A 25,572-nucleotide genomic window follows, 5' to 3' on the forward strand; every position below is an offset into this window, starting at 1 on the left:
GGGTATCTTCTCTCCTGTATGCTTCACTAGGTTTCCTTCTGGATTTTTAGGGGGAGTGCTAGATCTGCCACGGAACCCACATCTGACTCCGGGCTGGCCAAGAGGCATGCTTTGTGCTGCGCCTTACTCCTTTTGCCCAAACGGGATCTATAGGGAAGGGATATGGGATGATAGCCATACGAGAAGAGAGTGGACAGTCCTTGAAAGATTGTGTTAATGGAGAAGCTACTTGCAGCAACCCCACAGTGTGCTGGCGACGTACGCTGAGGAATTTAGAGAAGTTATTTGATGAGTTTTACGGTTTTCTAAAATTGGTACTTTTACTTTGTGCCATGTTTTATATCTACTACATTAAATATATAGCAGTATAATCATTTACGTGGTCCAGTGCCAAAATCCAGAAACGAAGATGCTCATTTACAACTGTGGACAATATGCAAATAAACCACTGATTATGTCCTGCCAACTGAAGCGGTTGCAGGACTTGGAAGGAATACTCAAGACTGTGGAAGGATATTTTCTATTTCTTTTAATTTATTTCTGGACATCCAGTTATATATCATAAATATTTGATTAGACTTCTTGTATTTTTAGAAATGACTTTAATTTTTTTCCTCTCAAATATTTTGTACAGTAGATTTTACTAAAGGTCAGTAGTTGTGGATTACTCCTTATTTCTGAAAGTGCTATTTTAATTTTTACCACGTTGCCACTGAAATTGTAATGGATGGCATTTCACTGGAATAGGGCATTTAGTAGACATTTCCCAGTATGGGACAAGTGCCTAGGAGTACAGCCTTCTCAGTTCCTTTCAATTCCCCGTACTTATGTATGTTTCATTCTTCACTATTGTTTTTGGTTTCACAATGCAGAAGAAGATATTTCTCTGTAAGTTTTTTTTATGCGACACTTGGCTCCAGTGTAACAGATGTTTATGAATAACATAGGGTTAATATTAGAATTAAATGATTTAAAACATATAAGATAACACACAGGATCTGGTATGTAGAATTATAAAAGTTATACATAAGGCCTAGCCTGTAGGGGAGAGCTTAGTAAAAGATAGTTATGATATTGGTGATGATGATGGTGGTGATGATGATAATGACTATAAGGTAATAGGCAATTATCAAAGTCATTTTTACATAATGATTTAAAGGAAAAGACACATAATTTAGTAAAAACTATAAAACACTTAATCTTTTCAATTCATTGTTTTAAATCTTCCATAAATCTTAAAGCCGAAACATAAAACTTAAAATGTGCTGAGCATGAGGTCTTATCAACAGACCCTTCAGAAGAATGAGCATGTAAGTTTCCTTGCCATTCCTGGAAAAATGTGAGACATACACATCCACAGATGGTGTTAAATATTTGTTCTTCTGGATTATCTGAACTCCAGTTCTATTGAGTCAGACCACCAGACTTAGACTATTACTTTACCATTCATTATGTGCGTTGACAGCATGAATTTAATGGCCTATGATTTATCAGTATATGACGGGCTTTAAGAAATTGTCTCTATTAAAACCAAATGGCTGTGTAAGATCTGTACGTTTTAAAAGACCATTATTTTAAACACTGCAAATTCTGTCCTGTCTTTTCAATAAAGATTCAACTGAAAACAACTGATTGTAGCGTTTGGAGCTAGGAAAATTTTTGTTTAGAGAATATATAAATTTCTGTAACATTGTAACATCTCTCCAGAACTCTACACACACATTTCCAAAAGGCTCCTTGGCAACTCCACATGTAAATGAGCCCTGGATGTGCCCTTTACACCGGCTCCCTGGAAGTCTTCCCCTGCTCAGTTCAAGGAAAATCCATTCTTCCCATTGCTCAGACCCCAAACCGTTAATCATCCTTGACTTCTCTCTTTCATTTATCCTCTACCTAATCTCTCAACAAAACTCTGTCAGCATGACCTTCAAAATATTCCTAGGTTCTGACCACCTTTCCTGGTCTCCACGATTTCCAGTGTGGTCCAAGCCACCATCATTTCTGCTTATGGCTGTAGGCTTCTGACAGGACGCCTGCCTTTGTTCCCCTTCAGTCAATTTTCATATGGCAGCCAGGGTGACCCTTTCAAGTTTAAATCAGATTAGTCATATTATGCCCTTCTCTGCTGCAGGGTCCGCAGCAACTTCCTTCCTCAAGGGAGTCCTTAGTTGTGACCCTCAAACAGAGTGAGCCGCTACTGGGCTCCTCGCTGAGTTCACCTTATGCTACCCCCCCCCCCCCCCCCGCCCCCCGCACTCTGCAGCAGCCATACTGCCCACTGGTCTTTCTCTGACATTCTGGGCCCCATCCCTCTTAAGGCCTTTGCATTTCTACAAGCTGCCCTCTGCCTGAGGTGCTCTTGCTCCATTACCGAACAAGTCATTTCAGCACTTTCTTTAGGTCTTGACTCAAGTGGCACCTACTCAGTGAGGCCCTTCCTTCTCTTCTATCTAAAATTTTACCTAGCATTTCCCTAAACACTTTGTATCGTCCCTTACTTTTTCTCCTTAGCCCTTCTTTAACTAACATAGTACTTTTCAATTTAATTATCTTGTTTATGTCTTTTCTCCTTGACTGGAATATTAGCTGCATGAGGGCAAGGAGCTCGGTCTGTTTTGTTTACTGCTCTATCTCTAGAGCCCAAGTTACTTCCTAGAAAATGGAGACATTCAACAGATACATGTTGAATACATGGATAACTTAAGGTTGATTTTGGCTGGTGTTCTGTATTTATGGTGACAGAAAGATAATGCACATTGTTTTCTTCTCGAATTTCACGTAGGCAGCTTTGGGTTAAAGTCAAATTCTTACTAAATTGTTTTTTCATTCCTAGCCTCCCTGAAGTATTTGTTTAATTAACCACAAGTCCTTTGAATTTATTTATCCAACTTTTATCGAACACCAAACTGTGTGCAGGTCACTGCATGAGGCTCTTAAGAGACATGATCCACCTTTTTAAGGACATTTGCAATTTAGTTAGTAAGGCACAACTAGCAAATAATCCATATAGAAGGGCTATTTTCAACTATAGGAGAAGGCTGCTTAAGGGGGATTCATGGAATACTTGACTTGAGATTTTTCAGAAAAATATATTCTCATCCCATCCACCGGTTGTAAGTTGGGGTACATGGCTTGATTTTTTTTAAAAAAAGGTTTTCCAAGTGAGTTCATTGATCCACACAACCATCCATTAAGACCATTGATTTCAAAGCCATGTCTGTATAGACAGACCGACATATCTGTCACTTTATTAATCAGGCCTGCCTGGTACACTCTCACTGTAAGTGAAGGTTTCCCAATGTAAAGAAACATTCCAAATCTATTAAATTTGGGGGAACAATCTATATTAATATTAAAAGTAGACATATTTAATTATACTTGCTTCCTCCTTATGAAACGGGATGTTCTGGTTGCTTGTTTGTTTTGGATTTTTAGTTTGTCAACAAGTAAAGCTGCTGCTTCATTTGCAGCCTTTGTTGTGGCCAGACTGCCCTTCTCCTATCTCAGCTGAACGAGCGTTTCCGTACTTCCCAAGATAACAGTTCTCACACTGGTAATGCACGCCCTTGGTAGGCTGGCCTGGTCTTGTGCATTCTGTTTGTGAGTGCCACCTCAAGTAAAAACTACGCTCGTGCAATGTCTGCACACAGATTTTCTCAATCTGTTGCATACTGCCCCGCAGATGCCCCCTTTGGAAGTTTCACTTGTTTCGAACTTTGGTGGAAATTTCGGGGACTTTCTTTCTGATTAGTTGCCTATTACTGAACAAAATACAAAGCTCTTATTGTATTTTCCTCACTCATCTTTATATTTAGTGAAGCCGGACGTATAGACCAAGCAGTATAAACCGTTTGCTACCACTATCATTTTGAACTTGGCCATCAAGTTCTCTGGTTTTCCTCAGTTTACTCTTTGGCGCATTCTGCTTTCCTTTTTTAAAACATTTCGGGAGACTGAGATAATTAAAAATACTTGCCCTTGAAAATAAAAGCATCATGAGTCTCAGTTTGGAAAAGGGGGTTTATCTCTGGATTCTATGAGCTAGATGCACACTAATTTACAGTGCTGGAACCAAATGGGTTGAAAATCCTTGTTTTCCCACCAGATGGGTTATTTTAAAATATCACAAAACTTCTGAGGTTATTTACATTACAAATGTGCTTCTTCGCACACATCAAGAATTGAGTACCATGTTTTGACAGTAACTCCTTTATGAAATTATATGTTGCGCAAGTAGAGTAAAATTCAAGTCATTCTCAAGGGAGCAGGCTTATGAATCTGGATGAGGTCACACCTCTTTAAAGATGCAGTTTGATAATCCGACATCAAAACAAAGGAATTCTGTTAATCCTCTCACAAAAGTGCAAATTGCTAATCAGATCCCTGGGCTGGGCTGGCAGCTTGGTAAACAATGAGCTTGGCAGAAGAGCAACTTTGGGCGGATAGATAGCTGAGAAGCTTGGGGTACCAACTTTGCCCCTGTGTTAGCCCAGTTGGGCCTGTTGTTTCGAAACAATTATGTTTGTCAATGGAGGTGGTTCTCGCAGTTATTGTGTTCTTGTGCTTTTCTCCTTCCATGTTAATGATGATGCCAATCAATCTTCCTGTCTTTCATTTCACTTCACTGTTGTATAGGCTACTATACCCCTATATTCCTTTCACTTGGATGCATGTGTCTTTTGAATTTTCATTACACATTCCTTTACAAGCCCAGAGGGTTTTCCTTCCTTCCCACAAATAGTGTGGTGGTATTTGAAAAAGGAAGAATAAATCTTAACCCAACTGCAAAAAAAAGTCTCTTCTAGAAGGTGTAATAGTTAGGATTCCTTTTTTTTTTTTTTTTTGTAAGTGATAAAACTTGATTTAAGGCAACTTGAGAGAAAAAGCTGGAATTTTTTGAGTAAAGGAATACAGAGAAGGCAAATAACCAAATTGGGGGAAGACAGGAATGGAGACTGGCCTCGGGAGCCGTTGGGACCAAGAAGTCATACTCTGTCAGGGTTTGATCCCTTTCTCTTGTCTCCCTGTCACTTTAGGTTGTTCCTGCAATAACAGAGATTTCTCCACAGGGGAAGAAATGTCTCCACTGATGACAGCTCAGGAGTTCTGTAGCTGGCTGCCTTTTCCAGCCTACTTAAATAAAATATCTCAGAGAAGCATTCTGATTGGTTTTGCTTCGATCAGGTGCTTATACTGGGCTAATCAACTCTTGAGTATACTCTTGAGTATAATCAACTCTTGAGTTGAGTATAATCAACTCTTGAGTATGACTTCTTATTTGTCAGAGTGTAGGAGGTCCTTGCTGTTTGTTTTACTGTCTTCTTCAGATTTATTGACCTACGTAACTGGCCTGAAGAATTCCACAACCCTATGACTCTCTCGGTGCGTGGAATTATGTTGCACATCTCAACACCACTTTTCTAACTCACACTCTATTTCACCCTCTTGGCATTTCCAACTTTCACCCAGACATGACTCAGAATTAACTTGGAAGTGAGAAATATAACTTCTTCATTTGAAAATGAAGGCGTTTTCATTAAGAGAGTGTACTGTTTTGAATACTGCTAGCTAGTTGTGTGTCTTCTATTAAGAGAGTGTTTGGAAATTATTTGGGCGCAGTGTGTGCATTGAGAAGGAGTGACAATTATAGTTTTCCTTGTGGAGTTATCTTCTGATAGGTGAGAGCGGCATGTTTTTGCTATGGTACAGTGTGGGCTGCAGTTGGCGTGTTGGTTTTCAGTCGGGTGAATGATACGAAACAGGACGAATCTGCATCTGTACCAGGAGGGACGCATCAAATGCAGAGGTTTGGGGTAGAGGCTGCCCCAGTGGGGCCATGCTACCCACAGCCAAAGCTTTCTGAATAAGAGCACTGTCTTTTTAAAAGCAATAGGGGGTGAGGATTGAGGGAGTGCTCACAGCGGTAAGTATAACACAGCTGTGCTCTGTTTATGCTTCGGCTACAATAAAAAAGCTATAAAATGTGAGATGTCATAGCTCCACTTTGCTTTATTTATACTATTTCCTCTGAGCTCTGTCACACTGCACATTCATCTGCTAAGTTGCAGCAAGAATGGAGATTAAAATATCACAGCTCAAAATAGGAGTCAAGCGGAAGGAGATTCATCATAGCCCTATTAAAAATATGTAAATATGGGAATGAAGTCATTTTAAAGCTATACAGCCCTCCTCCTTTATGAGTTAGGATCCCTTGAGCAAGTGGTGGGCTATGCAAGGGACAGAGCTAGGGCACTCATTCCCCCTTTCTTCTACCCATGAGATCCTTTTAAAATAAAAGACTTTGAATTTCAAATTTTACATGTTCTCCTATCATCATGCCTAAATTAATAATGGCAGGAAATCTGATGCAAAACAAGAAAGCAAAAGATTTTGTAATTGAAGATTATATACTGTTCACTTTGTTAGAATAATTTAGTGTATGAAATCTTTTGGACCTCAGTTATGAATGAAATTTGAGAAACCTCCAGAAGTATCCCTAGGTAGGAAAGTTCCAAGAAGGAAACTGAGGCTTGGAGATGTGGTCTGGCTTTACAAAATCCAATTACTAATGATAAAGCTCAGGCTGGAAGCTAGGGTTCATCCCTAAAACTTTGCTAGTAATTGAGTTCTCATTTCCTCTATCTCTAGTCCTCACAAAAATTTACTCTCTGCTGTCTATATGGTGTGCTTAGGAGAGTCAGGAATAGACTAATTGGATGGATAAATCTTAAATGGTATTTATTAACAAGTCTTTTGTGCTCTCTTCTGTGTGTTACTGAATGAGTGATCATGTTTTGGCCTCCTTGTTTTCCACATGTGTTATCATGGTAATAATAGAGACGGACATTTACTAAGCCCTTACTGGCTACCAGGAATGGTCCTGTGTGTTTGATATGTAGTCATTATTTTACTCCTCGCAACAACCCTATCCTGTAGGTATTAGTCCTCACATCTTGTAGAAGCAGGCTGGCCTCGGAACCTGCACTCTCAGCCACAACGGCCTTTCTAAAACTTTTAGAAAAGCACCAGGAACAGCACTAGGCTGAAAATGAGAAGCCTCGTGTTCCAGTCACTAATAAACTAGGGTAAACTAATTTTCATCCCCTGTAGAATGCAGTCAAGAAATGATTATATCCTTTCCAGTTTCAACTTTGTATGCTTTTTTATATTACCGCCTCATGAAAATAAATTTTTTGAGCAATAACTTATTTCTGCAGTCTTCTTTAACTGTAGTTTCAGAAATGACTACGGTGAACTTTTCTAATATGTGGCGATTCTGGAATTTCTTTTGTCCTAAAACCTGTGTTTTAGGTGAGTTCTTTTGGTTGCAGCTAATAAGAGTATCACAGTTAGCTAAAGATTTTCTCGCTGTGTGATCTTGAGCATTTTTCTCAATCTCTTGTGCCAGTTTTCTTGTCTGTAAAATGGGTATATTAAAGTCCATAATTATAGGGTCATGTAAAGCATTTAGCATGATGACTGTGGATCACCCCCCATCTTGAACATATCGGCCTCTAATTCCTCATGCTATCAGTTCTTTTTTGTGATTGGCCAATCAGTTAAATTTGTGCCTTATGCATGTAGTAGAAAGGTTATGGTACTATCGGAAGATACTGTCTATTCGAGGTGGAAACATTAGAGCAGGTGGAACTTTAGAACTCGGTTAGGTTAGTCCTTCAGTGTGATAAATGTAATACTCGGAAAGAACAAGTGACTCATCCAAGAACACCCAGCTGGCTGGTAGAGCACAAAGGCAAAACCTGCAGGTCCTAATGACAGTTTCCAACATAGTACAGCTACCTATGGAGTTATTAAATAGAACATGCGAACGTTCTTGAAATTTGTAAAAGGCACTACAACACACAATGGTTTAAATTGGGGGAGTTGCCAGAATATTTCAGATTTATAGTGACTTAAGATTTTAGATCATGTGTCTTTTTGGCAAGAGGAAATATGCCTCGGGGTGTCAGGGGAGTACAGGTGGTCATCCTTCTTATTAACTCTTAAGAAATTGAGTTGTTGGGGCGCCTGGGTGGCTCAGCGGGTTAAAGCCTCTGCATTCGGCTCAGGTCATGATCCCAGGGTCCTGGGATCGAGCCCCACATCGGGCTCTCTGCTTGGCTGGGAGCCTGCTTCCTCCTCTCTCTCTCTCTGCCTGCCTCTCTGCCTACTTGTAATCTCTATCTGTCAAAAAAATAAATCTTTAAAAAAAAAAAAAAGAAAGAAATTGAGTTGTTGGGTTTTTTCCTTTGTTGAGTGAGGTAACATGTGATTTTCAACAGTATGGGAAGAAGTAGACCTGATATGCTTAGACCGTGTATAAAGTAAAAAAAAAGATTTTTATCTCGAGTATTTTAAATAGAATTAATTATTTAAATTGAGTTCCAATAATTAGAATTATTTAAATATATTGGGTCATTAAAATAATCTGAGAAACCATTATAATAATTTTTGAGACATATCTAATCGAGTCACAATGTATCCACTTATACTGTAATAGACAAAGAAAATGGAGCTGTTCTCATATGTATTCTTGTTCCTGAGTCCCTACCCTACTGGACAGATTGAAAGGCAATCCAAAGTAAATACAATATCACACAAAATAACTCAGTATCCTTGCTATCAAGCCATCTCTTTCTGCGTTTTCTTGTTTGTTTGTTTTGTTTTTGTTTTTTTCTCTATTTCCCAAGCCTAGCACTAGACTGGGGTGAGGGACACACCCTGGATGTAAAATGTAAGGAGGCAGCCCTCTTTGGCGGCAGCTCTGCACTTCCGTGACCCCGAGAGGGATGCTGCTTACCTTTTGTGCCTCCGGAATGCTTCACGAACCTCGCTTTCATGCTGGCTCTGCCCCTGTGCGCGCTAACAAAACCATCTTTGAGGGGTTCATGTATCGCTGTGACTGGTGCAGAAGTGTAGAGCATCACAGCTGTGCCTGCTGACCCTGGGGTTGACCTCTGTATCCTTCCTGGCTTCTGCCCCCTCTGATACTGTCTTTATCAGTAGAGGCCTCTATTCCTGATGGTGCAGCGGACCCCACCTGGACTCTGAGCCAGAGTGGCTGCTGCTGACCTGCCACTGCCTTGAACTTGAGTTCCCTCTTTCTTTTCTCAGCCCAAGTCTTTCTCAGTCTTTCTCTGTGTCGCACTTGTGTGTGTGTTGGAAATTTTTAGGTTCTTTGCACATGCACACAACCTGTGAAGAATAACCAATTTTAACTCAGTCTGAGAACCTTCCTTCACCAGCGTTTTATTTCTCCTTCTCCAGGTTACATGGGTACGAAACTTACAACAGGGATTCTCTTAGAGGCTTCTGACCTCCTCCATTCCCTCCCCAAAAAAGGATGCCCTGAAAGAGAATTGTTAGCCCATAGGCCCTTGGATTCCTTTTATCCAGCTGACATTCTCCTGCCCCCCTCCTTACCAGTTTAATAACAAGATATGCAGAAAGCCTGGCCCCTGTCTCTGAGCTCTGCCTCTGTCCTTACCCTACACTTCTTTCCCCCTTCCTCCCTAAGTACGTGAGAATTCCTATATTGGCTCTATCAGTTAGGATCCATATTTTGCTTTTGTTTTTTCACAGGGAATTTTTGGAAAACTTTAAACAACTTTTCACTCTCAAATTCTGTCATTCAAAGTTGTTGTCTCACTAGGTAAGCTGATTAATAGCCCTTTTGTTCTAGATAGTAGCTGACCTCCCCACTTGCATACTGGAATCTACAAAGGGTGAAACCTCCGGGAACTCCTAACCGGGAAATAGAGTATACAGCATCAAGAGGAATTAGCGTCACAGTGTGACATACCGGAGATGTGTAGGCTAGCACAGGTTATTCCGCGGGCTCCCATTCCTTACCTCCCAGCCCAGTTCCTACTCTCAAGTTAGAATACTCGCTCCCCATTATGTGTATATACTGTATATCTTACCCTACAGAAAGGAGTAGATTCTCCCAAGAGAAACTTCTCGTTCAGAATCTCTTCTTGATTCTAGGAACTTGTGATATGTACACTTCCTGAATTTTCTCCTTCTATTCTGCTTGTGGAGGAGGCAGTCATGCAATCTCATGCCATTTTAATACAATATGGTCACTTTTATTTTACAATTAGGAACAGTATTTTATGGGAGAGAAGGCATGCCTAAGTTTGCCTAGAAGTGTCAAAGAGGGCTTCCCAGAGGCGTGAAGCCCAAGTTAGGGATTAAAGATTAATTGTAGTCTTTTATGAATAAGATGGGAAGTATATTTTTGAAAGAGCAAAGCTCAATGAAGAACAGGACCTTGTCTATCATACTGACCATTGTGTCCCTATCACCTAGCACAGAATTTGGCATCCTATACATACTTAAATATTTAGTGGATATATGGATGAATGACTATATCTTGAGGGCCATCAAAACTGGTCATTTTGAATATGGGTACAGCATGATGAGATTTGTGTTTTATAAAAAATAATAGGGCAGCATTGTAATGAATGAAATGGGAATGAGACAAGGAGCAACTGTTGTCACATGTTCTATGAAGGCTCCTGGGAGATTCCTTTTAAGTGACCTCTAACCTTTCTCTAGGTACTTAGAGAGTCTGTCACTCTGCACTGAACATATGCTAGTTTCCCACGTATGCCTCAAGAAGGCATGGACACTGACTGCTCCCACCCCTTAAGATGGCCCAAGAAAACCTAGAGATAAAGCATAACATCTTTTAACAGTTACTTTCTCAACACCTTCCATATAGGAGATAGAGAGTTGAGGTTTCAAGTGATCTATTTTATAGGCAATAAATACATTTTTGTCATAGTCCATATGGGCTGCTATAATAAAAATACCATAAAGTGAGAGGCTTATAAACAACAGAAATTTATTTCTCGCAGTTATGGCGGCTGGGAAGCCTGTAATCAGGGCACCCGCACATCCCTGTCTGGAGAGAGCCTGCTTCCTAGGTAGCCATCTTTCCGCTGTAATTTCACAGGGTAGGAGGAAGTCGGGAGTTCTCTGGGGTCTCTTTGAAGGAGTGCTAATCCCATCCCTGAGGGCTCCACCCTTCTGAACTAAGCACCTCCCAAAGCCCCACCTCCTAATCCCATCACACTAGGCACTAGGTTTTAGCATACGAAGTTTGGAGGGCATAGACATTCAGGGTACAGCTTCTGGCGTACATCGCAACTTTTCTGTATTTCTTGTTCAGAGTGAGTCAGTGAATTTTCAGCTTTGGCAATGGTAACCTGGGGTCTACATGAATCTGAGCACATAACTGACACTTGTTTTCAGAGCAAGACTGAAGAGAGGTCAATAAAATACATGCAGTTTTGTTCCCGTGGGTACTCATTTTATGTTGGTGTGTCAAATTATTAAAAACTTAGTGGCTTAAAACAAGGCCCACTCACTAGCTTGGAGCTCTCCAGGTTGAGTCTGGTATGGTGTGGCTTTCTCTGCCCAGAGAAGCACGTGCAGAAATCAAGGTTGGCCTGACTGAGTTCTTACATGCACTTTTTTTTTTTTTAATATTTTTATTTATTTGACAGACAGATCACAAGTAGGCAGAGAGGCAGGCAGAGAGAGAGAGGAGGAGGCAGGCTCCCTGCTGAGCAGAGAGCCAATTGTGGGGCTCGCTCGATACCAGGACCCTGGGATCATGACCTGAGCCGAAGGCAGAGGCTTTAACCACTGAGCCACCCAGGCGCCCCCTTACATGCACTCTTGAGGAAAAAAATTTGCTTCCAAACCCGTTCTTGTTGGTAGAATTCGGCTCTTTGTGGTTGTAGAGCTGAGGTCCCTGTTACCTTGCTGGCCATCAGTTTGGGGTTGTCCATAGCTGCCAGAGGCTCTGGAGTGCTCCCCCATCCTGAAGCTAGCAAGGGTGTGTCAAAGCCTCTTTATGATTCAAATCTCTATTTCCCTCTGTCTTTGATCTCTAGATCAAGATTTAAAGGGTTAAATCTAACCAGATAGTTCCCATTTTAAAGTGAATAATACAGGGGGGACTGAGTGGCTCAGTGGGTTAAAGCCTCTGCCTTTGGTTCAAGTCATGGTCTCAGCGTCCTGGGATGGAACCCTGCATCCGGCTCTCTGCTCGGCAGGGAGCCTGCTTCCCCCCTCTCTGCCTCCTCTCTGCCTACTTGTGATTTCTGTCAGATAAAGAAATGAGGTCTTTTTTTAAAAAGTGCATAATATAACCTGTTTAGGAGGGTAAAATTCATGATATTCACATTTCTAGGGACTATGCAGAGCATGTTTCCCAATTAGGAGAATTTGGGAGGAGCTTCTTAAATTCAACCTACCAAACTTTAATTTATAACATTAAAAAGAAAAACACACAAGTTGTGAACAGAGTCTTGTAGAGTGCTATCTCTTTGGAAAAGCAAAAATAAAAGTATGATTTAATTAACATTTTGTTCGAAAACCAGCACATCTTTTAATGAAGTTAATTTTCTAATATCTGACCTTGACAGGTCTACTATTACTAATCTTTAGAAATTTTACTTGTTTGTGACTCATTCACTTCTGAATACTTCTACCATTCGCATTACCAAAGCGAAACAAAACATTTCTATATTTATTACTGGGGTGTGGCAATGGGGGTGGTTTTCATTGTCTGTGCAAGGAAAAATAAAACAATGCCATATAATCTATACATAAACACCATCACTTCAAAGTGATTTTTTAAAAAAGATTTTATTTATTTATTTGACAGACAGAAATTACAAGTAGACAGAGAGGCAGGCAGAGAGAGAGAGGGAGGGGGAAGCAGGCTCACTGCTGAGCAGAGAGCCTGATGTAGGGCTCTATCCCAGGACCCTGAGATCATGACCTGAGCAGAAGGCAGAGGCTTTAACCTGCTGAGCCACCCAGGTGCCCTTAAAGTTAACTTGAATGATAAAGTAAAATATCTTTCAAAGTTTGGGGGATTTCTAGATTTAAATGAGGAAGTACAAGAGTTTAACTAACTATACAATTAGTCAACTACAAACACATTTCCCCACTTACTCTTCATTTCTGACACCAACTGCAAGTTTAAGGGGTTTCTAAAACCACCTTTAGGTTTGACAACTTGCTAGAAGTATTCACTAAAACAGATTATACTCAAGGTTATAGTTTATTACAGGGAAAGGATACAAATTAAAATCAGCCAGGGGAAAAAGTGTATAAAGCTGGGTCTCAAGCTGAAAAGTATAAGGCTAAGGCTGAGTCAAAGTTTGAGGCTTGAAGAATCAACCACAGGGCTTTTCTCATTGTCCTCTCCTCATAGAGTCAGATGCATTACTTCCCCAGCATCAGTATGGCAGTATGCATGGAACTTTTTCAACTAGGGAAGTTCGCTTGTGCCTTTGGTGTCCAGAGTTATTAATGGGATGTAATCACATACTGCCCAAGTTGCTGACCTTTAGTCTCCAGCCTCTCCTGGATGTCACTATTGGGTTGATACCTTTAGTCTCCAGTTCCTTCCAGAGGCAGAATTGATACTGCATGGCCCCAAGCCTCCATCCAAAATCACAGTTTGACTGTCCTGTGGCCAAATCTCTTAGGCAAGCAAAGACACTCCTGCCAGACACGACATTTGGAAGACCTAGAGATCACCTCTTACTAGCGAAAGACAAAGGCCAGCTCTTTCTTTGCTTAAGGTTAACTCTTCACCACACAGAAAAGAAGGGAAAGAGAAATGAATGCAAATAGTCATTACCATTTATTGAAGGCATGTTGTATGTCAGGCAGTGTGCTAAGCATTGTTTCCTTTAATTTTTGGACACCAATGATGCTGTAATTATTTTTCTTTTGAAAATAAGCTGAGATTTATAGATTAAGAGATTTACCCAAGACCATGTAAATAGTCAATGGTGGAACCAGAATTTAAGCCAACATCAGTCTAACTCAAAAGTACATGATTTTAAACACTTTACTTTGTTGCCGCCACCAAAGGACAATAAGAATATATAATGTAATAAGAATTTAGAAGCAATTATTCTTGAGAATTGTTTTCAGGACAAAGTTGTCATTCAAATATATAAGAATGTGCTCTGATAATTTAATAATGCAGGATATAGAGGAAGAAGGTTGCTATATAGAATGGTTATGTCATTGAATTCATACCTTCCAAGTGGATTCCAGTCAGCACTGTATCATTTAATTAATTCAAACACATTTATGGCGTATGCATTATATCTCAGGTGCTGTGCTGGACACTGGTGACCCAAAGATGATGACAAATATGTTCCTGTCCACAAGGAGCTAGCGATCCACTGGGGTATGTAAACTGTTTATTATTTTTTAATATTATGTTAGTTTTAAGCAGAACAGAGGGAGTGTAATATGTAAGAACTATTTTGCCTATGAATTTTGCCAAGCATTTGTAACCTTTTTTTGTTTTATTTTGTTTTTGTTTTTTTTTTGGCTGGATGAGCTAATGATAAAGTTAGTAATTTAGAGATTGTTGTTCATATAACTAATCAAATGTTTAAAGTCAGCTTCAGTCTTTTAATATATTCTTTTAATAACAGGATAGATTTTTAAAAAGTAGTTTTACTTCCTTTGCGTTCGGGGCTAGGGGCATAGCACTGAGATCTGTCTGTATTTCCTACTTAACTATAGTACATGCGGGCAAGCGAAGGGAGAATCGGAATGCCACCATCTCACAGCACACATAACAACAATGTGCTTTCTTTTTCACACTGGTAATGTTAATACTCCGCTTTTCATTGGTTACTTTAGTGATCATTTTCACCTCTCATTTTCTCCTACTTCACTGATTTCTCCAACTGAGCCAAGTCCATATTGCGGTAAAATAGGATTCCTTATTTAGTTAATGGTGATTTTTGGCAAATATGTACTTTATTTAAGGTAAAGTTTATAATAGCCCATGCTTACCATACACCATGCAGTGTGCTGGGAGTGGTCTTGAAGAAATAGTACAGTAAATGCAGTAATATAAATAAGAAATATTATAGCCCAATTATACTTTATATATTTTATAGCTTAATATAGAGGAATCGAATTAGAAAATAATAAATTTAAGCGAATTTGATGTCCAGTAGTTCATACTGCCGCTACACAGCACTAACAACAATATATTTGGATCTATTTAGAACATATATTAATACGCTATCTAGATTAAGCATTGTAAGTGCTGAGAGTGCAGTTGGGATCATTTTAAAATCTGAGCAACCCAAGAAAAAAAGTCCCCCCCCCTTTTTTTTTTGCAATATGATTTTAATTTTTAAAAGCATTTAATTTTATAAACCATATCCATCATCCTTGCATAGATAAATGTTGTGGCAATTTTTTGAATGAACCTTTTGGTTCCCTAAAGAAATTATGGATACACTATAAATTTATAAATGAAAGGCCATTCATCAGAGTTATAAATATGAGTGATTCTTGTGCTGATGCCCATGTAAACTTAAAGTGGTTTAATATCTATTGGCTTTTGAGTATGGTTAGAACAGCAAAAGAATATAGATACTGTCATACTTACGTGGTGTCATAACATTGGCAAAATGGTAAGAACGACATGAAATATTTTTTGAATAGCATGGCATTTCCTTGAATTACTGCTGGCAATAGAACATAAATCAACCTTAATGATGGATATTCCAAAGATGTTTATTAATCTATTCATTTAATCTGAAATACTTACTCTTGGCATTTATAGAGCCAGTTCAAAGGAAGTGGCAAGTGCTTCTAAACCCCAACAGTTACTTTTAGGGGCCCCATAATTATGTCAGCTAAGTCTGGTTGGAATGGAGATTAAAATCCATAAAAATCCTTTCCTTCTAATCTATGCTAAAGATATTTGCTTGACTGAAATATGTTTTCTTATGTACGTCTAATAAAAACCTCAATTTGTTCTACTCCTGATGAAATTTATAACATGGCTCTCTATTTGAATCCTCAGTTTTTAATCTGTTTTCCTGCCTCCCCACTCCCCCAAATTGGAAGACAATCCTGTACTCGTACACTTTGACAGAAAAGGACTGGAAAACTGATCAAATTCATGTGCACCAAATTAAGAAACAGCATATGGCATAGGATTTTGACAATATGTAATGAGACAGGTAGGATGGACAGATATAAAGATACGGAGGGGAATTTTTATTAATAATAAAGGCTATTAATGGTAAAGTATACTTATTAATAGTAAAGTATACTAAAGGTCAGAGAAAGCCAGTAGCAGTTAAGCTGAAGAAGGAAGGAGTCACCTGTGCATGTGTTCAGGAGTAAGATGGTATGAATGTGCATGCAGGTACTTGTGTTATTTATTAAAGTATGGCAAGTCGAGGCAAAGAGCTAACTTCTGTACTAAAATAATGTAAGCAGCACTCAGCTTCTCTGCATTTCTTAGCTTCTACTGAGACAGCTTCAGTCTTAGCTTCACTTTGGAGCAAGATGGTAGCAATAGCATGGGCATCCTCTCATGGTTCATTCAGATCAAACAGGAAAAAGAGAGTCTCTTTCCCAGAAGCCTTATCAAAAGTCTCTTTGTATTAATTAGCTTTGATTAGATCACACACTAATCCTGTGCACCTCTCGTGGAGCAAGAGATAGAGTCAGCTTTATCACGTTCCATGGACTAGGCATTGAGATGCCTGGAGGCATCTCTATGATGCCTCCCAGAGGGAAGGGGGGGAACTTTTAGTAGAAGGGGGAGTGTATGGATGCTAGCTAGCAAAACAAACAAACAAACAAACAATTGCTGTCAGAAGAAAAATCACAATGGGTATAGACACATGAAATTTTGCATGTATTTCCAGAAACCTATAGATTTCTTAGCGATCCATGGATTCTAGATTAAGAAACTCTAAAAGTAACAATGAATCAATGCCTTCTGGAACAAACAAAAAACAGTATTGATAGCCATAGCCATCCAGGAAAATGTGTTTTTACTTAGACTGTTTCCTGAAAATAGACACAAAATGAATATAATCTATAACTAGTTGTTTAAATGATAAAATCAAATTAAGAATGAAAGAGAAGTTATATTTTCTTGTTAGCTAAAGTAAAAGTGAGTGGTTCACCTTGAAAGTGTTTCTGTAACTACTATTGTGTATGAAGAAAAGAGGCAAAATCGTTTACTGAAGGTGAAAACTTCAAACAGGCAATGTCAGAAGACTTCTATTAGGATAAAAAGACATTTTCCAATGTTTGTTCAACAACTTTTATTGCGATGGGGACCTGTGTTTATGTGCATCTTAAATCCCTTCAATTTAGTCAGTTCAGTTAAAAAAAGTATTAATCAGGGTTTTGAAGGGTCAGGGGTGGGAGGTTGGGGGAACAGGTGGTGGGTAATGGGGAGGGCACGTTTTGCATGGAGCACTGGGTGTTGTGCAAAAAGAATGAATACTGTTACGCTGAAAAAATAAATAAAATGGAAAAAAAATAGATAAATAAAAAAAGTATTAATTAGAATAAAAAGCAGAGCATAAGGAATACAGTCAATTATACTGTAATAGTGAAGGGAGGGAGCAGATGCAGCCACACTTTGTGGTGAACATGGTATAACGTATAAGCTTGTGAAATCGCTAAACTATATACCTGAAACTAATGTAACATAGTGTGTCATCTACACGTAAATAAAAGAAATTTAAAAATAAATATTATTACTTGGAAAAAAATATCAGGTCTATGAAAGTGATTTGTAAAGAATATCCTTTTGATGATTGGCCCAAACTACCTGTGGATTTGCTTCTTTTTTCCTTTTAGCAATACTTGTTTTAGAACATGTTGGTGATGTCAGTTGTTTCTTTTGAAATTATTTTTAATTGAGAAATCTTAAGAAAATTGGTAGAAAATATAGGTTGATCATTGGAAAATGTGGATACTGTAAAAATGCCTACATAGTGATTATGTACTTTTCATTAATATTGGTTAGAAAATAGTATTTTAATAATGTGGACAATAACATAGCAACTGCCAGGGAAACAGTCATAAATATGCTTGATTTTTACCTAGATTTCTCAGGTTATTGACAAGCAGGAGTTAGGTTGGGATTCTAAGTTGCATCTCTGAACACAAGAGGAGTTTTTCTTTTTCTTTTCTTTTTTTCCCCAAAGATTTTATTTATTTATTTGACAGAGATCACAAGTAGGCAGAGAGGGAGGTGGGGGGGGAAGCAGGCTCCCCGCTGAGCAGAGAGCCTGATGTGGGGCTCGATCCCAGGGCCCTGGGACCATGACCTGAGCCGAAGGCAGAGGCTTTAACCCTCTGAGCCTCCCAGGCACCCCAAGAGGAGTTTTTCTTAAGTGAGTCAAAATAGTACTCAAAAGTGGGAAGGAATTCCATGATTGCCTGATTTTTTTTTTTTTTTAAAGATTTTATTTATTTATTTGACAGACAGAGATCACAAGTAGACAGAGAGGCAGGCAGAGAGAGAGAGGGAAGCAGACTCGCTGCTGAGCAGAGAGCCCGATGTGGGACTCGATCCCAGGACCCTGAGATCATGACCTGAGCCGAAGGCAGCGGCTTAACCCACTGAGCCACCCAGGCGCCCCTATTGCCTGATATTTTTAAAGAATAAACATGTTAATTGAAGACAGGTTTACTGTGCCACCTTTTGTCTCTTTACACAAGCAAAAACACTGAGAGTTTAACACTCTTTCTCATAAATTGATAAGCTTTTTAATCCAAATCTTCTGCTAAAGAGACTAAAGACTGAAAGAGATTCGTCACTGTTCCTTGTTAAGTTTGGTATTCTCAGTTGTGAAGAAAGTCATTATATTTTTCTCTATCAACTAATGTTACTGAAATGCTACAGCTGTTTTGGAGGGTGTCCACTTTTCAAAATATTTCTGCAAAGGCTATAATGTATCTGGCTTTCCACACCAACATGTTATTTATTTATTTTTTTTACCAACATGTTATTTTTAAAACCCCACCCCTCCTGAAAACCTCAGTTTACCACCAGTTCTGGCTTCAACTGAGAAGTTTGTTCTTGTTTGATCTGTTACCACTCCGTGTATGTATGGTGTTTGTTTTGATTGGCTTTCTAGATTACAGCATATCTTTACACAGTGCCAATTGTCTGTGGATAGGAAACGGCAGGTAGTTCATTCGTTGAAAGCTAGTTTACAAATTTTCTTGCTATACGTTTCTCTGTTTCTCAGATTCAATTTTAGATTTAACCGTGATAAGGAGTTGTTTCTCTCCATAGTCATATTTGTCATCAGTGGAGTTTGGAGAAATGAGTTTTCTTTTTTAAAGAACAAGCTTTTAAAGATATATAATTTAAAATGTTATTTTTCCATTTTGGCTAAAACTAGTCAATGGATATTTTTAAGGCTGTGAGTTAAATCAGGAAGAAAGGGTCACTCCTGTAATCTTTCCTAAAGACAAAAGATAGAGGACCAAAGTCCTATAAGACCAATCCATGCTGTATTTTTTTTTTTTTTTTTTACACAATGTCCAATTCAGCTGTGTAGGTGTGAGTTTCAGATAAGGTTAAATGCCTTTACAGTCAAAACATTCCCTTTTATTTATTTTAAAGGCTTTTTAAGGAGAAGGAGGGGTTTAATCTGAGACCCCAAAGCATACGTTTCTAAAGACACCTGCCTGTCTGAATAGGGAATGAGCTAAGGGGTGAACAGGAGAAAATCCACAAATATATTTGAGTTTCACTTTAGAACTTTTGATAGCTTTGGTCACTGATTGAAGTTTCTCTCCAACTGGGAGTCAAAGAGACAAAGCAGGTAATCTACATAATCTTTGCCATGTTTTCTAAAAGTGCCTGTGGATGAAAACATGTCAGACAACTGGTTAAATAGGGCCTAAAGTTTTCTCTGTTTATTTGTTTTTAATCTACTCTTTACTGAGAAGGAAATAAAAAGAAAGCTTGAAGTTGGTGACAGACTTGGGTTCTTGCCACATTCCCAGCTTAATTCGTGGACAGCTCTCTACTTCAGAGAAAGTTAATATTTTCCAGAGATGTTCCATAGGTATTCTAAATCATACTACAGACACCTGCTCCTTTATATGGATATGTTTTCCACCTAGGATGAATCAGAGCTGCTTTTTTTTTTTTTTTAAATGTGCTTCCCTTCAACAACCTCATTAATCTTAGTGTGCAGAATTTAGGAGGAAAGTTGTGTTTTGCTAGTTGACACTGTTTAATGTAAATGATTTATGATTATTCCTTATGTATACACGATAGGCACTTTATAAATTGGATTGTTCTAGGAGTAACACGATACATAAATGTTATTGCTATAAATTCTGAGGTTGGCTATATAGTTTTGTATCATGTAACCAGTTGACTTATAAATGCTGACTATTCCAACCCGTTCTTTCTACTCAATATTGTAAGTGGTGACTTAGGTAAGCCTAGCAGAGATATACACAGAGGTGCTCAAACTGTACAAGAACAGGACCTCTTGGCACTTCTCCAGCCTGGCTTCTGGCTCTCTTCCAGGAGTAATGGCAGAAAGAAGAAAGAATGAGAGGGGAAACTGAAACTATGTGTAGTAAAAAGATGAATCTAAAGATTATTATTTTTTGCCTAGTAAGGTCAAGAGCCAACTAAGAGAAAAAGGGGGAAAAAGCAGAGCAAATAGGAGAAAAGTATTAGTAAAACCAATTCAGCAAAATTTAGTTAGATACCACTTCCCGTGAATTTTTACCATGTAATAGTAAGAAAGGGTAAGAGTAATAAAGATTAACATCTATGTAATTATATATCTTTTTGTATCAATAGGTACAGTGTGAACAGAAATAATGTTTAATTTTTTTTTTCATTCCTGTGAATGAATTGTTTGAGGAATGGAGTTTACAAACCACTTGATTCTACTGGTAGATGAGGCCATTTTAGAATATGTGTAATGCTGTTACACTAATAGCTCTCATTTTTTACCAAGAAAAGTCAAGGTGATTTTCTTTCTAAGATTGTAAAGAATTTGGGAAAGAAAAAAAAGAAAAAGAAAACCTCTGAATAGTTGGTCATTTTATATCTAAGTAATTGTTAAATACCAAATTCATCTAAAATGTTGAGTTAGAGGGGAACAGTCATATAACTGACCAGTCAGCTTCATAGCAATTTTTTGCTAGCCCCTGGTTGTTGACTGCTTACCTGATCACACAGTCCTGGTGTCGGGGCTGATTTGAATTGTTCTATGCCCTAATTTGTGTAAAGAAGAACTGGGCTGTGAAGAATTCTATTGTGTTTATAGTGTCTATTCTGATAGTGATTTTATAGTCCCTATCGTAGGGTGTTTCAGTTGATTCCCTTCCCCCATGCCCTCTTAAGTACTACAGTCTACGCAATCGATCTGGTTACCCAGGAAGCGAGTTCACATCAGCTATTGCAGGGGCTGAAAATACAGATCAGTAATCTTAAAACCTTGAGGTTCTCCACAAAAGACTAAATCTCATCAGGCAATCCTACATGAAAAGATCATGAGACTGAAACATGTCGGGTGTGTGTGTGTGTGAGAGAGAGAGAGAGAGAGACTTGTAATAGAAAACAATATTTATTTGGCTCTTACATTGAAGGAGATATCCTAATTTTCTCCTTTATAACTTCTGCAATACACTTTTAATTGTCAGACTTTCTGGAGCTATCCTGGTGCATGCATTGGAAAGAATATGCATATGCAGAGGTCTCTATATTTGTAGGCACTATAGTCAAAACAACTTATTTGCTTAGCTGCAAAGCTGACTTATTCACCCACTCACAAACTCCCTAGAGGAAAGAAGGCAAAAAGGTCAAATAGAAGCAATAAAGCCAATGATCTTTTACAAAAAAGTTACTTCAGAAGTTCTCAGTGGCACCGTCCATCTTCTGGAAGGGAGATTACTCCATTCCCTGCCTCTTCCTGTGTCATCGGCAGTAGCTTGGGATTCATTTTAGAAGAGGGAAGCCTGTTTCTACTTTGCTGCTGCTGTCCACTCAGGTAAGTTGGATTGAAATCCCAGACGCTGCCGTACCTGCCTAGACTATAGGAAGATTCTGGTGGTTAGACAGCTTTACAAACCTCAGTTCACTGATCCTGTAGAATTGTAACCATTATTTAAAATTCTGCTTTATCTTGAAGGAGGTTAAATTTAAATGTGAGACCTCCAGATATAAAAACACGCATGCACACACAGGTAACAGCAGGAAAAGCCCATCACTTTTTGTTAAGTATGGAATACTTGGAGTAACTATCATTAACTGAGCACTTTCTTTTTACCAGATACTGCTTTTCGACTTTGCATGTAGGATCTAATTTAAGCCTCCTAACTACCTCGTGAAGCCAGTGCTATTATTAAACCCATTTTTCAGCTGAGGGAATTGACAGAGAAAGAGAAATTGAGTAACTCGCCATGACTCAACAGTTAGTGGGAGGTGGAGTCAGGATACAGAGCCAGGCATAGAGCTGCTGGGGTCGAAGCGCACACTGGCAGGTTGGCTTGTAAGTAATGTGTAGTGCTTCACGTATGAACACACAGGAATGGCAGAGCCATCATTCAGTAAGAAGTAGGGCTTGAACATCTTTCTCTTGTACTGATAGTCACTGTGTCTTTCGCTCAGGCCCTGTTGTGGCCAGTGTCGAATTTTATTTGCAACAGCTGGTCAAAAGTGAGTAGAAAATAATCGATGGCCAAAGAAGAGAAAGGAGTGCACTGGTTAATATGAGGATCTGACCTAAGGACCTCGCTTTCACTATTGCCACAGTAAACAAGCGAGCTAATGAACCACAGATGTTAGTGTGTCATTAGTGTCTAGCAGTTGTGTCTTCCTGGGTAGCTGCCATCAAGAAGGACAGTGCCCTCTATGAATATGCATTTAGTACTAGATACAGCAATTTATTCTTTTGAAAAGCACTTTATCATTTTGGTGTTGATAAACATATAAGCAATAATCAGTAGTTAGAAGTTTCAGGCTAAAATGGATGCCATTATTAGTGACTTCACAACTTCTCCTGGGAATTCCATGTGTGGCACCGAGACTGGATTGTGCTATCCAGAGCTACACATGTTCACTCTTTAGAAAAGCTCACTTCAGCTGCTTCTCATGCTAGGAACCCTTTGGTTCTCAGAACTGCTAGTTTCCAAACTCTGAATATGTAAGATAAAGTACTGGCACAAAAAACCTAGGAGCTGTATAGGTCAGAACATTTGTTTAAACTAATACAGAATTAGCTTTTTCAGTTCCAGCTCTGTTTTTCCTATTTGCCTTGCTAATAAGAAGACCTTAACTTATTCCTGTTCTGTTACCTTGTGCCATGATATCTCTCCTTTTTGGACTTTTTTAATTCTGAGTGGAGCAGAACGTCCTAGTTCACGTAGAGAACTTCCACAGTAATCATAAAACATAAAGGCCTCTTAATAAACAAGGATGGGACAACAATGAAGTTGAACTCAAACTAGGCAAAATAGCATCTCTCAACAAAGAACTTCAAATGCATTTTGAAATTGGTCTTTACAGATATTTTTCTCTGCCTGAAACGTGTGTGCTAGTTCTATTTATATATGGGAATAGTGACATCCTGTGTGTAGCTAGACTAATTGCCTCTGTAATTAACCTATTTGAGAAGGAAGTTGCATAGAAATAAAATATCATTGAGGACTGAAAGGGGCAATTTTATCTGAAAGCAAACCTCTAACTTTACCAGAGGGTGCGGACTACACAAAAGGATTCTGTCTCCTTCCTTCCATTTTTTTTTTTCCTTCCTTCTTTTCCTTGTCTCTAAACAGGCCACGGTCTTCTTCATTTTCTCTCTACTACACTTATTTTCGATATTATGAGGTAAAGATCTAGTGTTATGATGAGTGAATATTCTGTTTTTAAAGTAGAATTGAGGATAGATGGAAGTGTGTTGAAAGAGATAGTCTTTTTGTCTCAGTGGTATTCATGGGCTGTTTTTGGTCAAGGGTAAGATATCCATAGATCATTTTGGTGTCTCAGAAGTTGGGGATGAAAATCTTAGCCTAATGGGGGTGCCTGCGTGGCTCAGTGGGTTAAACCTCTGCCTTCGGCTCAGGTCATGATCCCAGGGTCCTGGGATCGAGCTCCGCATCGGGCTCTCTGCTCAGTGGGGAGCCTGCTTCCCCCTCTCTCTATCTCTGCCTACTTGTGATCTCTCAGTCAAATAAATAAATAAAATCTTTAAAAAAAAAAAGAAAGAAAATCTTAGCCTTATTCCTATCCCTTGATAAAATATATATTTTATAAATACAAATTTAGAGAAGGGTCTGGGGCCATGGCAAAAGCAGGGTTTTTCTTTTGATCTCTTAAATCCAGAATAAACTATTAGAAGACACTATATTACAATAGAGTGTAGTTTTTGTGGTCAGAATTATTCATACCTTATCCAAACATATGACTAAGGGGTAAAAGACCAGCACTTCCCCCCCCACCAAAGTGTCCCTTTCAACATTTTAAAAGGTAAGAGATTGCCAAAACATATCAGAAACCAGTGGGACAAAGCAAGAACAAGAGGCATAGGAGAAATTAGTCAAAGGGGTCCTGCTCTTTATGTCCTGACTTACTCTCCAGCCCCAGCAAGACCCAGCTCTCAGGGCTTTGCTTAACCCTAACTTCACGTATAATCCCCTCTTCCATAATCAAAATGGTATTTTGAATCAGATAGCTTGCTTCAGACTTTTTTTCATGAGATAACAAATGTTATCTTATCATTGATACATTTTTCTAGTCAGGTAAGGAAGTTTGTATTTTGCATGTTATACTGACTTGAAAGAACTTAGTTTAAAGTTATGACCAGTACTAAGAAGAATTTCCTTGTGAAATATTTGAGAATATTAAGCCAAAGTAAGCGTAATCACTCTATTATATAATGATGGCTGAGAGCAGAATAGTTGGAATGGAAATGGTTTGGAGTTTCAGATGGTGGTGAACTTGGATTCCTCACTTGGTAGGACAGTCTTTCCATGCCTCAGTTTTTAAAAATCTGTGATGGGAGGATAAAAATCCCCCTTTCATAAGATAATCTTGAGACTTTAGTGAAGAAACATTCATATAATACCATGCCTAGTGCCTATAAATAAGCACTTAGTAAATAGTAGCTAATATTATTTCAGATAACATTTGATAAAACAAAATGATGTGGATACTAGTTTATTGTGAAATAATTTAATCTTATCTGGTTGAACTATTCTTCAGATGGATTTGCTTAATGATCCTTTCATTTATTGTTTTATAATCTTTACTGTGGTAACTTTTCACTTCTATTGATAATTTGTATTAGCAATAGTTGGATTATCATTCTTGGAAGATGGAAAAATGTCTTGCAAGGACATTTTTAGAAAGTATTTTTCCTTGGGAAAAATACAAAATAAAAGAGGAGAAAGAAATACTGCAGAAACTTTCTTGTGCATCACCGTTCTTGTGATTAGTTCTTAATAATCATTAATAATTATCAGATTGTAAAAGAGGCTTCTTATGAGTAAAAGGAAACACTCAGCTCTACAGAACTGGTCATTTGGTCGTGGCTATGTTTTGGCAATGGTGCTAATTAAATATAGTATCTATGATCATTGGGGTGTCTGGCAGCTTTATGCGAATCTCCCATCTGTTTTATTGGCCACGTTCAATCAGATAGGGAATTACCTGAATCAGAAACTCAGAAAACCACCCTCAGGAGATTCAAATTCAGTCACTGC

The 25,572-nt window shown here is 38.6% G+C and overlaps 1 protein-coding gene across 3 annotated transcripts in view; it reads left to right on the forward strand.

Moving 5' to 3' along the window:
* SOX5 (SRY-box transcription factor 5) overlaps positions 1-25,572 on the forward strand; it is a 999,188-nt gene that overhangs the window by 163,263 nt on the left and 810,353 nt on the right. For all 3 annotated transcript variants that reach the window (XM_046013235.1, XM_046013233.1, XM_046013234.1), the window contains exon 3: positions 14,154-14,230. The gene's annotated coding sequence lies outside the window, so the exon portion shown is untranslated. The remainder of the gene's footprint in view (positions 1-14,153; positions 14,231-25,572) is intronic.

The sequence above is a fragment of the Meles meles genome, chromosome 7, assembly GCF_922984935.1.
Source record: "Meles meles chromosome 7, mMelMel3.1 paternal haplotype, whole genome shotgun sequence".
Classification (NCBI taxonomy): Eukaryota; Metazoa; Chordata; class Mammalia; order Carnivora; family Mustelidae; genus Meles; species Meles meles.